The sequence below is a fragment of the Pezoporus flaviventris genome, unplaced genomic scaffold (genome assembly GCF_033815535.1).
Source record: "Pezoporus flaviventris isolate CSIRO_AGI_PZ_B2104156 unplaced genomic scaffold, CSIRO_AGI_Pfla_v1 ptg000007l, whole genome shotgun sequence".
Lineage (NCBI taxonomy): Eukaryota > Metazoa > Chordata > Aves > Psittaciformes > Psittacidae > Pezoporus > Pezoporus flaviventris.
In genome coordinates this window covers 5,736,089-5,747,306 of record NW_026892555.1, presented here as the reverse complement: position 1 = coordinate 5,747,306, position 11,218 = coordinate 5,736,089, and the positions used below count along the sequence as shown (strand labels likewise).

General features: G+C 37.0%; 1 long non-coding RNA gene across 1 annotated transcript; it reads right to left on the bottom strand.

Moving 5' to 3' along the window:
• Positions 1 to 415: 415 nt before the first annotated feature.
• LOC133266295 (uncharacterized) lies at positions 416 to 2,005 on the bottom strand. The gene is made up of 3 exons (XR_009742303.1): positions 1,899 to 2,005; positions 1,621 to 1,805; positions 416 to 646 (listed from the first exon to the last, which is right to left on the bottom strand). It is a non-coding gene; the product is annotated as an uncharacterized LOC133266295 (long non-coding RNA).
• Between the last annotated feature and the right edge of the window lie 9,213 nt (positions 2,006 to 11,218).

Sequence of the window (11,218 nt, the reverse complement as noted above, 5' to 3'; positions counted from 1 at the left end):
AACAGAGGTATTGATTGCACATACAAGGACTGGACCTTTCTTATAGGCATCTCTAAATACTGTGTTATTGAGATATTCAAAAGCTTCTAAGGATTGGGAATTTGCCTGTTATCCTAACTCAGCAGTTAAATAATGAAGAAAGAAAGAGTTTTCTTACTTTGAGACACCTGGTAAAACACAACTGTTAGATACTATAATAAGAAGGCAATATGCAAAAACCAACAAACTATATCTAACTACCAATAACAAAAAGAAATACAAATTAAAAAAGCACCAAAATCAAACCATTGACAGCTCATAGCAAATTCTTATCCACCATACTTTTTGTTTGATCATTTTGTTCATTACATTACATGAAGTTTACAGCCCATTAAGATAAGCTGTGTCCATTGACCACTTTTCTCTCTGTAAATAAGTGATCAAAAGTTACTTTAGCTGGAAAACTAAATTAGTAGAAGTTAAGATTATTGAATAATATTGAAGAAGAATCTGCAACAGTAATTAAGGAGAATGATCCAACCTGTGGAACATCCATCTTGTCTACTTGGAATGTTAATCAACACATTTAAACATAAACAGTGGCCTAGGCGCAGTTTGAGCTTCCTAGGGGAATCTGGATTTTCTGAAATTCCCATTTTTAGAGCTCCTGAAAAACGTACTTCATTGTGAAGAGGATTAGGAGGTCAGACAACCACCTTGTCTCAGGTCAGTTTATTGTCTTAAGCCAGCTCATACTGAGAAGACAATAAGGAGATGACAAGGAAGAAAAGCTTCGGAGTTCCTGGGCCAGGGATTAATGATGTAAGTGTACTAGATGTACACACAAGATGACCCATAATTATAACTAGAAAGTAAACTTATAAACTTTATATTTATTAAATTCCATAGCTCTTGCCTCATGGATGTTTTTGTGTTTTTTTATTTGAAGACCAGAAGAATGGGACTGCAAATAGCTGTTTTTACTTTACTGGTAGTCCATAGTCTCTATTAAGATATAATTTCTTGCTCAAAGTTAGAAGAAAAAATACATTTGAATTAGTATCTTTTCAAGCTTAAAAGAAAGACTTGCTGAAATGAGTTCAAAAATTTATTTGCAAACTGATCAGTTGGGAAGGTGACTCTAGTTTTAATTCACTAATAACTAAAAAAGTTCAAAAAAGTAAAATATGGACTGTCATTTCTCTCCTTTTTAATTAACTTTCTGGAAACCCTCTAACAAATTATTTAATTTCTTTTATTCTACCTTGGCCTCTTACTAGCAGTGTAGGCTCTACACGATATGCTTTTAGTGCCCAACTGAATATTAACAGTGTTCATACTCACTTTCTACGGCTGGAACTAGCTATAGTATATTATCAGTCATTAAACATTCTAAGCTATGGTATCAGCTTTCAAGCATAGTGGACTCTGTTTAAGACCAGCTTAAACAAGCTACTTTAATTAGCGAAGCATAGAATGCATGAAAGACATATAATAAACAGAATTTAGAGTTTACATGTAATGTGAAGCAAGACTTGTTTTGTTGAGGCCAGCAGGGCTAAATGAGTAGCAGATTAAAATTGTACCCAAAAGAAGAGGGATCATCTACCAAACAGTGAAAACAGGTATTTAAATCCTTACCTGAAAATTAAGAATAAGAACAAGTGGCCATGCTCCAACATGGGGTCCCTTTCACAGGAGAGTCCTCCATGAGCTCCTCCAATGTGAGTCCTTCCCATGGCTGCAGTTCTTCATGAATTGCTCCAGGATTCCCACAGGATCAGTCCTTCAGGAACAGACTGCTCCAGGATGGGGTCCTCCATGTGCTGAGGAAGGATACCTTGCCTCACCATGGTCTTCTCCATGGTCTGCAGGGGAATCTCTGCTCCAGTGCCTGGAGCATCTCCTTCTGCACTAACCTTGGTGATTCCAAAGTAGTTTTCTCACATATTATCACTCCCCTCTCTGCTGTGTAGGGTTTTCACCCCCTTCTTATATATGTTATCCAGAGGTACTAACACCTTTGCTAATAGGCTCATCCTTGGTCAGTGCAGTGTCCATCCTGGATCCAGTTGGGATTGGCTCTACCTGATATGGGGGAAGCTTCTGGCATCTTCTCAAAGAAGCCCCTACATTTCCAAAGCCTTGTTACGCAAACCCAACCCAGCATGTTTCATTCAAAATGCTTTTTTGGGTGAGTTGAATTTTCTTCTTTAGACACATACATTCTTATACACACTGCCGAATAAGGTTGATCTGCTTACTATAAGACCATGCTAGATCATGCGAACCATACCAGAATGAATAAATTAATGTTTTACAATGTGCTAATTGCTAATAACTTGATTGAATGCCCACAGGATATAGGCTCAAATACATTTGCATTGGAAATGGTACAACATCAGATTGAAGAAGAATAAAGAAATATCTTTTCCAGAATAAGAGCAGACCTTTAGTGTAGTGTTTTTTTGTGGTTTTTTTTTATCCCTCTGACATTTATAGATGAAAGAGTAAAACACAGATTAATGCAGTTGCTGTTTTTTTCCAGGTGATAGGCCTTTTCCAAAACCAACTGACTGCTGTGATCAAGATGTTTTGCTCAAAATATCTGTGACTTATTTGGTGAAATGTCAGAACAATAAAGCATTTGTCCTCTGGCAGCTGGCCTGATATGATAAAAAAACCTTAGAAAACCTAAAGCTTTTCAGCTGTAGCCAAACTACCCCACCTTGAAGAGCTTGTGTCAGGAATCCGACAATTACTGGCTTTCAGCTGGAAACCTGTTCTCTAGAATCACTAATTTGAACTGATATTGCTAGAGCTACAAGGATCCTCAACACAAGGCAAAACGATTGCAGACAACACAAAACTGGGAGGAATATTCACCAGATAGTTCTGTTACATTCAGAAGGACCTTGTCAGGATGGAGAAATGGGCTGACAGAACCCTTGTGAAGTTGTACAAAGAGGAAAGCCAAGTCCTGAACCAAAGGAGGAATGACCCCACGAGCCAGTCCAGGCTGAGAACCAGGTCTGCAGAGAAGGAGCTGGTGGTCCTGGTGGACACCAAGTTCTACATGTGCCAGAAATACACCCTTTCAGCAAAGAAAGTAAACAACCTCTCTGTGTGCACAAGAAGACAGAGTGTTGACAGAAGGTCAAACCACCTAAGCTGGTTTTGTAGCACCATGAATGGACTTCAGTGCATACTTTTATATATATATTATTATATATATATTATACTTAATTTATATCATACTTATCTCTGCACCCTCAGTCTATACAAAACAACTGTCACCAGAAAGAAATAAATGAACAATTTATCTAAGCAGGTTTAGATGCACATCTTCGAGCAATTTTACTGAGTAGTACTTACCTATTTCCATTACTATGTCAAGTGAAGACACACACACTTGCTCAAATGATTCCTATGTCTAGAGAATTTATTCAATAAGAAAGTGTGTTAGCTTGGATATAGAACTGCACAATTGCAATTAATATGCTGTCACAAGCTAATCATGTGGTGCTGCACTGAGCTTTATAGGCATACTAGATTAGGCTGATCTAATTCATAATCTCTCAAGTCTATGCATTGTTACACAAATATTTAGTTTCCCAATGGTGAATCACCAAATTAGTTGCAAATTGACATTTTGAGGTTTCTTTATTTCCTGTGGATATTTCCCTTTTAAATAAACATGCCAGGATTCACTGAGAAGTCATTTTGGAGGAAAAAAGACAGGAATCTAAAGGCATAATTTGTTCACCTTGTATCAGCAGCTGTGTTTGTACAAGATCCAAATTCCCAGGTCCTTGGCTTTCCTTTGTTGATGCTTTGGTTTCCAATGGACATAACCTCAACACAAGACAGGAGAAGGCCATTAACTTATTTGGATAAGCAAACCACACATAGATCAAAGGGGTGACAAAAAAAAATAGCACCTTGAAATGCCAGATCACTTTGCAAACTGCCTCGTGTGGATTTGCGGATTTCACTATTTTTTTAATATCAATTTAAAGTTATTTGATGTTGCATGGATCTCAAGGTCAGTGACTTCATCACATGTTATTCACTTTAGTTAACCTAGTGTTCCTTTTAAAAAGGCTGCATTCTGCTTTTGCCATCTCTATGCTCCACTGTTTGTATCACCTGAACTCTGTAAGAGGGAAGTGAGATGAGTCCAGAATACTTAATAGGTTAAAGTCTCTGTTTGTGAGTCCATTAAGAGTTTATAGTTTTTAAACAGACTTTACTGGCCATTAAAATTCTGATGCCTTTGCCTGACAAAGATTGTAATGAGAATAGAAAATGGCATTAAATGGAATCCATTCTGAAGATGATTGTAAAAGATACAAGCCTAACTCATTCTCATTATAGCTTTCTGTTGGTATAATTGTGAGTGTTACTCGGATACCTGAAATACTTGGAGAGAATTTTACTGTGACTGTAAAAAGGAGTTACTTATTTTGATTTAAAATTGAAACTGTAGTTGCCTACTTCTGCTATAATGCAAATGGCACAGGAGCAGCTGACACTGATTTTGTGTAGGCCTGAAGGAATATTTTTCTCTAGCTTAAGCCCAGCTACTACTGACATTAAAGACATTGATATATGGTTTTAAGACTTAATTTGCTGATCATCCACAAGGCCATGTCAGCTGCTCCCATCTTGTACTTTAGGGTTAAACCAGACTGGAGAAAATCCTACAATTTAGATTACATTGAAACATTTTTTTCTTTGTGTGGATGATCTTGAGGACATTGCCTTGGTATTCACTTCCAGGTGGGACTGTTTGGGCTACTGGTGATGAGAAATGAATTGCATGCTGAGGGCAAACAAGATATCTAAATGGCATGGAAATTGTTCAGTGCCTAATAAAGCTCTAATTTCTGTGCCTCCTTTATAAGGCTACAAGTTTTAAATGCAGATGCACCTATTTAAATGTATTTATCATACTAAGGTATCTCTAGGGCTTCCTTTGATAACTCTACTTAGACTTCTTTTGGACTGAGGTATGTATCTGGCCTTCATGAGTGATGATGGGAGCATATCTCGGACCCATAGAAGGTCATAAGCATGGAGAAATTTAAGCAATCTGCAGAGTGAATCATTTGAACTCCAGCTTCACTCATTACAGTCTTTCTGATATTTTTTCCCCCAGAAAAACAAGGAAGAGAAGGAAAATACATTAAAATTCCTCAAATTCTCTAAAGCAAAGCCCTGAATAGAGTGCACTCTAGAATTGACCACACTGGGCAGTATCTTCAAAGCTAAAGTGTTTGTTTTTTTCTATTTGTAAAGATAAAATATGAGCTCTCAAATCAACTGTTACTTGGTGTTGATCACACAGCTCAAGGCTGACAATGGACACCACAGGTGCTAAGAAGACCTGTTTTCATACAGGTCCAGATTGCTGTTAATGTTGCATAAGAATAAGAACTAACCGTTTCAAATCATCTGTATTAGTTTCTTATACCCCAGTATGTTACTGATGAATGCTAGTATCAGCGTTTTCTCAGTGGCTATGTACCAAACTTGCTGCAAGAACAAATGAATCCCATGAAAATTCTTGTAAGACAGCTAGAGACACCGGTTAGCAAGTGGCAATATAGCATCCTCGGAAAGAAAATGTCATGAAAATATTACAAGTGGCAGGAAAATGTTGAAGTATCAAAGCTGACAGTCAACTGAGAAGACAAAAACAAAAAGCTTTCACTTGTAGCCTCACGTTTGTCACATGTCCTTATCAAAGTATAAAACTTAATGAACCAAAGTCATACAAGGTAGGATACCTACAGATTTTGATAGTACTCCCTTGTCACAGTCTTGATAAGTTCCATAATATCAAACCAGATGGTTAGGGACAAAAAGAAAAAAAAGAAAAAGAAGATGTTGTCAAATGCAGAATTTTTGCTTCTTTAACAAGGAAAATGACTTCTTATGAAGAACAGTTACAGTGAAGTTTAATAATAGACACAGAATCTTCCCACTGGGTCGCAGAAGTCAAAGGAGACATGGATGTCACAGTGGATGAATAGTCTGACACTCTATAATGGTGTATGTGTATGTACGTATAATATATACATATACTGTTGAATGCAAAAAGAAAGCCTTGACATACAGAATGTGAAGAATAAAAAAGGTTTTTACAGCCTGTCACAGTAATCTGATGCCCATATTGTTTTTGAATAGATTAAAAATCGATATTTCATACACATAGAATTGGTACCGAATCTAAGGGAAAGATTGCTCAGCCAAGAAACCATTGATCTATTTTGTGCAATGCATACTCTTTATGGAACTCTGTGTATGCATTTGCATGTGCATATGTATCTTTGTGTGTAAACACACATTTGTGTTTATTGCTTCTTAAGAAATCAATATAATGCCATGTTTTTGCTTAAACTTCCATTCTGTAGTATGGATTCTTAGAAAGGGAGATTCATGGCCTGCTAATGTACTGCAAATTATCTTATGAGATTCTTAGCAGCGGTCAATATGTTTACTGTTTTAGAGAATAAAGCATTACCCTTGAGAGATACGGCTCATATCCTAAAGAACAAAGAAATGTTTAGTGAAAAGGAAGCAGGGAATACAAATAGAGCATACAATGAACGTAATTTTAAACGGTGAGGCCACATTCTTCAGCACTTTCTCACAGCAGGGTTTTTTTTTACATAGTAGAACTGCTTGTTATTTATATCATGTAAAGAATATGAGAATCTCTGCTGCTGTTTAAATATGCTTCATTGGAAAACAATAAAAACGATTCTGAAAGCATGCATTTTTGAACAGCATAAGCAGTTCAACTGCACGAGTAAGATATCTGTATTGATCCAAACAAAGTCACTTTAGACTTACTGGGGACAAACAGAAATAGAGAAAAGCAATTCTTTCTCTTCTTGTCTAAGTTCACTGAATTTTTGCTACTTCTGTCACCTTTTTATTCTCTGTAATATCTAGGCAAAGTGAGTGCAATTAAATGTAAAAAGACTATTTTTAAAGACTACTATATATGTTTTATCATTACTTGTATAGGCCTTGTATTGACATGATCTTGTAAGATTACATGGCTTGTCTGAACTTGTCTTAGCCTGTGCTGATTTAGCTTCTTTCAGTTGTGTCAACATTCACCTAGCCATCAAGTAACTGTCATCTGAATTTGCTAATCTTTAGTTTAGCTTTGTGGAATTGTATGGTGTACTGCCTGTTGGTAGTAAAGCAAGTACTCTGCACAGGATGAACTATCTTATAACCCTAGAATACAAGCACAGAGTTTAGGTGAGGACAAGTAAAAGACGACACAAGAAGTATTAAGACTCTATACGCAAATCATGGTAGCCAGATACTGGTGACTGAAGTTATTAACAAACAAATACATGTGAGTCAGGTGAAAGAGGTTTCAAGGATAGTAATAGCAAAACAAGTAGACTGTGGCACTGGAAACCAATGGAGAACTGGGTCACTGCAAGAATGAAAGAGAATATCCTTCTTAAGGACTGAAGCTGATGACCTTCAGAGATAAGTGAACACGGGACAGGTGAGCAGAAAACAACAGAAAAATACACAGATTCTTGAAAGTCTGTTTATCAGTATGAACTGTGTTATTAGCTGATTGTGTCAGTATCATCATAGCTATATTGTAGTAACACTTGTGCTTTGGTTATATAGCCTCAATTTTAATTGCAGTAACTATAAGTTCTTGGATCTGTATGTAAGGTGTGTTTCTTTTGATCCAGAAGAATCTCAGTGTAATATTTTATACATGACTCAGATACTTATATCTGAAGCCAAGTTATTCCAAACAGAAGATATCTTATGCTGAGCGATACCAGAAACATGACCAAGGCCATCTCTATCTCTAGAACAGGCTGGTACTGACTGGTTAAGGAGAGCAGAGAACATGGGGGAATACGGAACAATTCCTGTCCCTGACTGCCCCCTAAATGCAAGAACAGGACAATATGGCTTATACATAGCATGCTACTACTTTGTGCCCTGTTAAACCCAATTAAATATGAGATGGTTTTTAGACTGAAACTTAATCTCCTCAAATAGTTTACGCTCCAAATTCTATGGAAATTCATCTCTTTTTATTATTAAGACATAATATTGAAACTACAAATGAATTCCTTAAATTTACAGTTAGAATAATTTTCCAAACAGGTACCTCTGTCAAAACACTGAATATTAGCAAAGAAATTATTTTGATTATGAGCATGGTTTTGAGTCTGAAAAACCTCATTTTGTCAGAATGACAAAGATGTCCCTAATAGCTTTGTTTTTATGACTGATTTCTTCCCAGGTGAACTCAACTGCTACCAAGGGATTTATAACAGCTATAATAAACAGATCTTGGCATTTCTAAATTCATTCCCTTGACCTAATATAGAGACATAATCATGATCTTGTGTCTTATTGCAAAAAAGTTTTTCCATTCCCATCAGTGCTGAAACAAATATTAGTAAAGTTTAGACTGACATTCACACTGGAGCAAATGTTGCATCAATTCATGAGGCAGCCCTTCTCTCTGTACAAGTGTCAGTACTTTTAGAATAGCTCAGATTTCTTCCTTGTTAGGATTTCTTACTTTCCAACAAGTATGTGAGTGACTCCCTTCTGCTGCAGTGAACGTGAGTGTATATACAGGATTTTCCTTCTAGCAGTGATTTTTTAGCTAGTTTGGTTCTGGCAAGCAGAAGCTTGTTAAACATCCAATCCTACATTCAGAAAAGCTTTCTGCAGCTCTTTGCAGCTGATTGGCATCCACAGTACCTATATATACATGGCCACAGATCATCATAACTAACTCTCTATGCTCTATTGGTTTCATTACCAGAAAGAGTTTGCTTATAAAATGAGTAGTCAGGTTTTATATCTTGTTAACTTTGTTACATTACAGTGTCAGTGTTGCACAACTGCAGTTAATGTGTTGTCTGTCTTTTGTGACCTCTCTGACTTTTTTCCACTCTTCCTTCCAGAATTTATTACTTTTATCCACAATGTGGACAGAAGATTGCACAGGATGTACCATGATTGGCTGAAGATGACAGCAAAGAGCTCTGGACAGTATAGAAATACTGCACAAGAACTGGAAGACCACCTGAGGCAGCGGATGTTGGAAATTTGAGCATCTTCTGAGGACTGGAGATGCTCAGAGAGGACCTGAGTAAACTTAGTCACGGAGCGACAGGATAGTGCTATTAAAAATAATTTACTTCTGCATGTGAACACATTCATGTGCAGTGAAGGAGCATAATAGAGATCTTTGACTCAGTAGAAACCTGGGAAAGTCCACTTGGTTTTGCACTGTGTTTGTGATTTTACCTGGTTGGACTTCTAAGCAGCGTGTGTTTGCTGTGAATGGTGTCCTAGTTTATAAATCTCTGTTGGCAGAGAAGCAATACATCACAAATGCAGCAAAGAATATCTTTGTGGTGCTTTTCATTTTTCTATCTTTCTCTTTCAGATAAGTATGCAGAATTAACTGCTTCTTGTATAAACCCAGCAATGCTCTATGAGGGAGAGCATCCAAAGGCTACAATGTTTAGCACAGCACTTCTTCAAGAACATAATTCCCCTTTTCTCCCTATCCTAATCTGGTCAATGGTGAATGACTTTGATATAATTCCTGTTTCAGTTGGCCTTATTCTTACTAAGAGCTTATGAAAACAGCGTTCATGATGTGAAATGAGTTTGTATGTGTTGGGACTAGATGACCTTCAGGTCTTTTCCAACCTAAACCATTCTGTGATTCTATGAATTCCTGAGAGAGTTCATGCCAAGAACGTATTACCATGTGTAGTGTCCAACACTACCAATACATGTTAACATTAAGTCTTAATGTTGGCTGAGGTGTTCCCTGAAAACAAAGAAAAAAGCCCTGAATATTACATGATCAGAGTGGATTACTTGACTCATACTATACAACTGAGCTCAGTTACATAGATAAACAAGACTTTTCTGAGACTACAAATATAAGCTTACTGTATTATGAGAAGGTGTTTACTTGCACAATCTCATGATATGTCAATGATCAAATGCTTCTGTAAACTTTACCATTTAGAAATATTCTAGTCAGATTTAAAAAGCGCCAGTAAGAATCACTGTCTTTAATTATTATACAGGAATGTACTACAGGGATATTACGTAACAGTTACCCTGATAATAAGATAAAAAGTATACTGAGGTACTTTGTGGAACATCCTACTAACTAACCACAACTGTATATTCAGTGAGCAGAAACACTGCAGTTCCTGATAACAAGGGATCAGATCATAAGCCTGCCAGTCTAGTGTCTTGCCTGAAGCGCTGAGCATTACCAGGTGACTGATGAGAGTTACAGCAACTCAATCTCACAGTTAAGTAGGTTTGTTACATTACAGGTCACCTGAATTAAACCAGACAGAAAGGGAAAAGCTCCTGCCCGCACAGAAATAACAAACTGACTACTGCATCACACAGACACATTCCTTGTCAGCCCAAGCTGCTCACTGCTCGAGTCAACATCTTCCCACAGGTATCACCTGATGACTAATGCAACAATTAAGGATCTGTCAGGTTACTTGCACTTGGCAGCAATCTCTCTTAGCCCTGCATTGCCGGGGTTTCAGGCAATTTTTCAGGAGGCTAGTAATGGTTTAACATATAACTACCATTTGGCAATGAGGTATCATTTCAAACTCGTATGTAGAAATGAGAATGCTGTATAGACGCAGGAGACTGTCATTCAGCTGTAATTTGGTATTGAAACAAAATACAAATGTAAATTGGTCTTTCTCCTTTGTGAAAAAAAGTTAAAACCCAGCTAAACTTGAAGAAAGACATTTGGGATTTCAATTTATAAGTATTTTTTGATATGAAATGTTTCATCAATAGTCTTTGAGATCAGTTTATATTAGCAAGTCAGAGGTGTCTAAGCATGGCTGGCCCAGCTGAGAGGAAGAGACTGCATTAAAGAAGTTCTTGAGGCAACTTCTATCTCTTCAGTCATTGAGGCATTTTCTTATTTGCTGTCCCCATGCCTGCCTCCTAATTCCTGTTTTAATTTCTCCACCATCAATTATCATAGGAATAAGGGGAAAAATATTCTGGTTTTTTTAATCATTTTTTCCTGTCTATAATGAATCTCACTGGCAGGTTTGTTTGGTTTATGTTTTCAGCAAGGGACTAGGCTTCATTCTGAATCATGTGAAAACAAGTGATTAAGCTGAAGACAATATACTGTGTACGAAAAGGG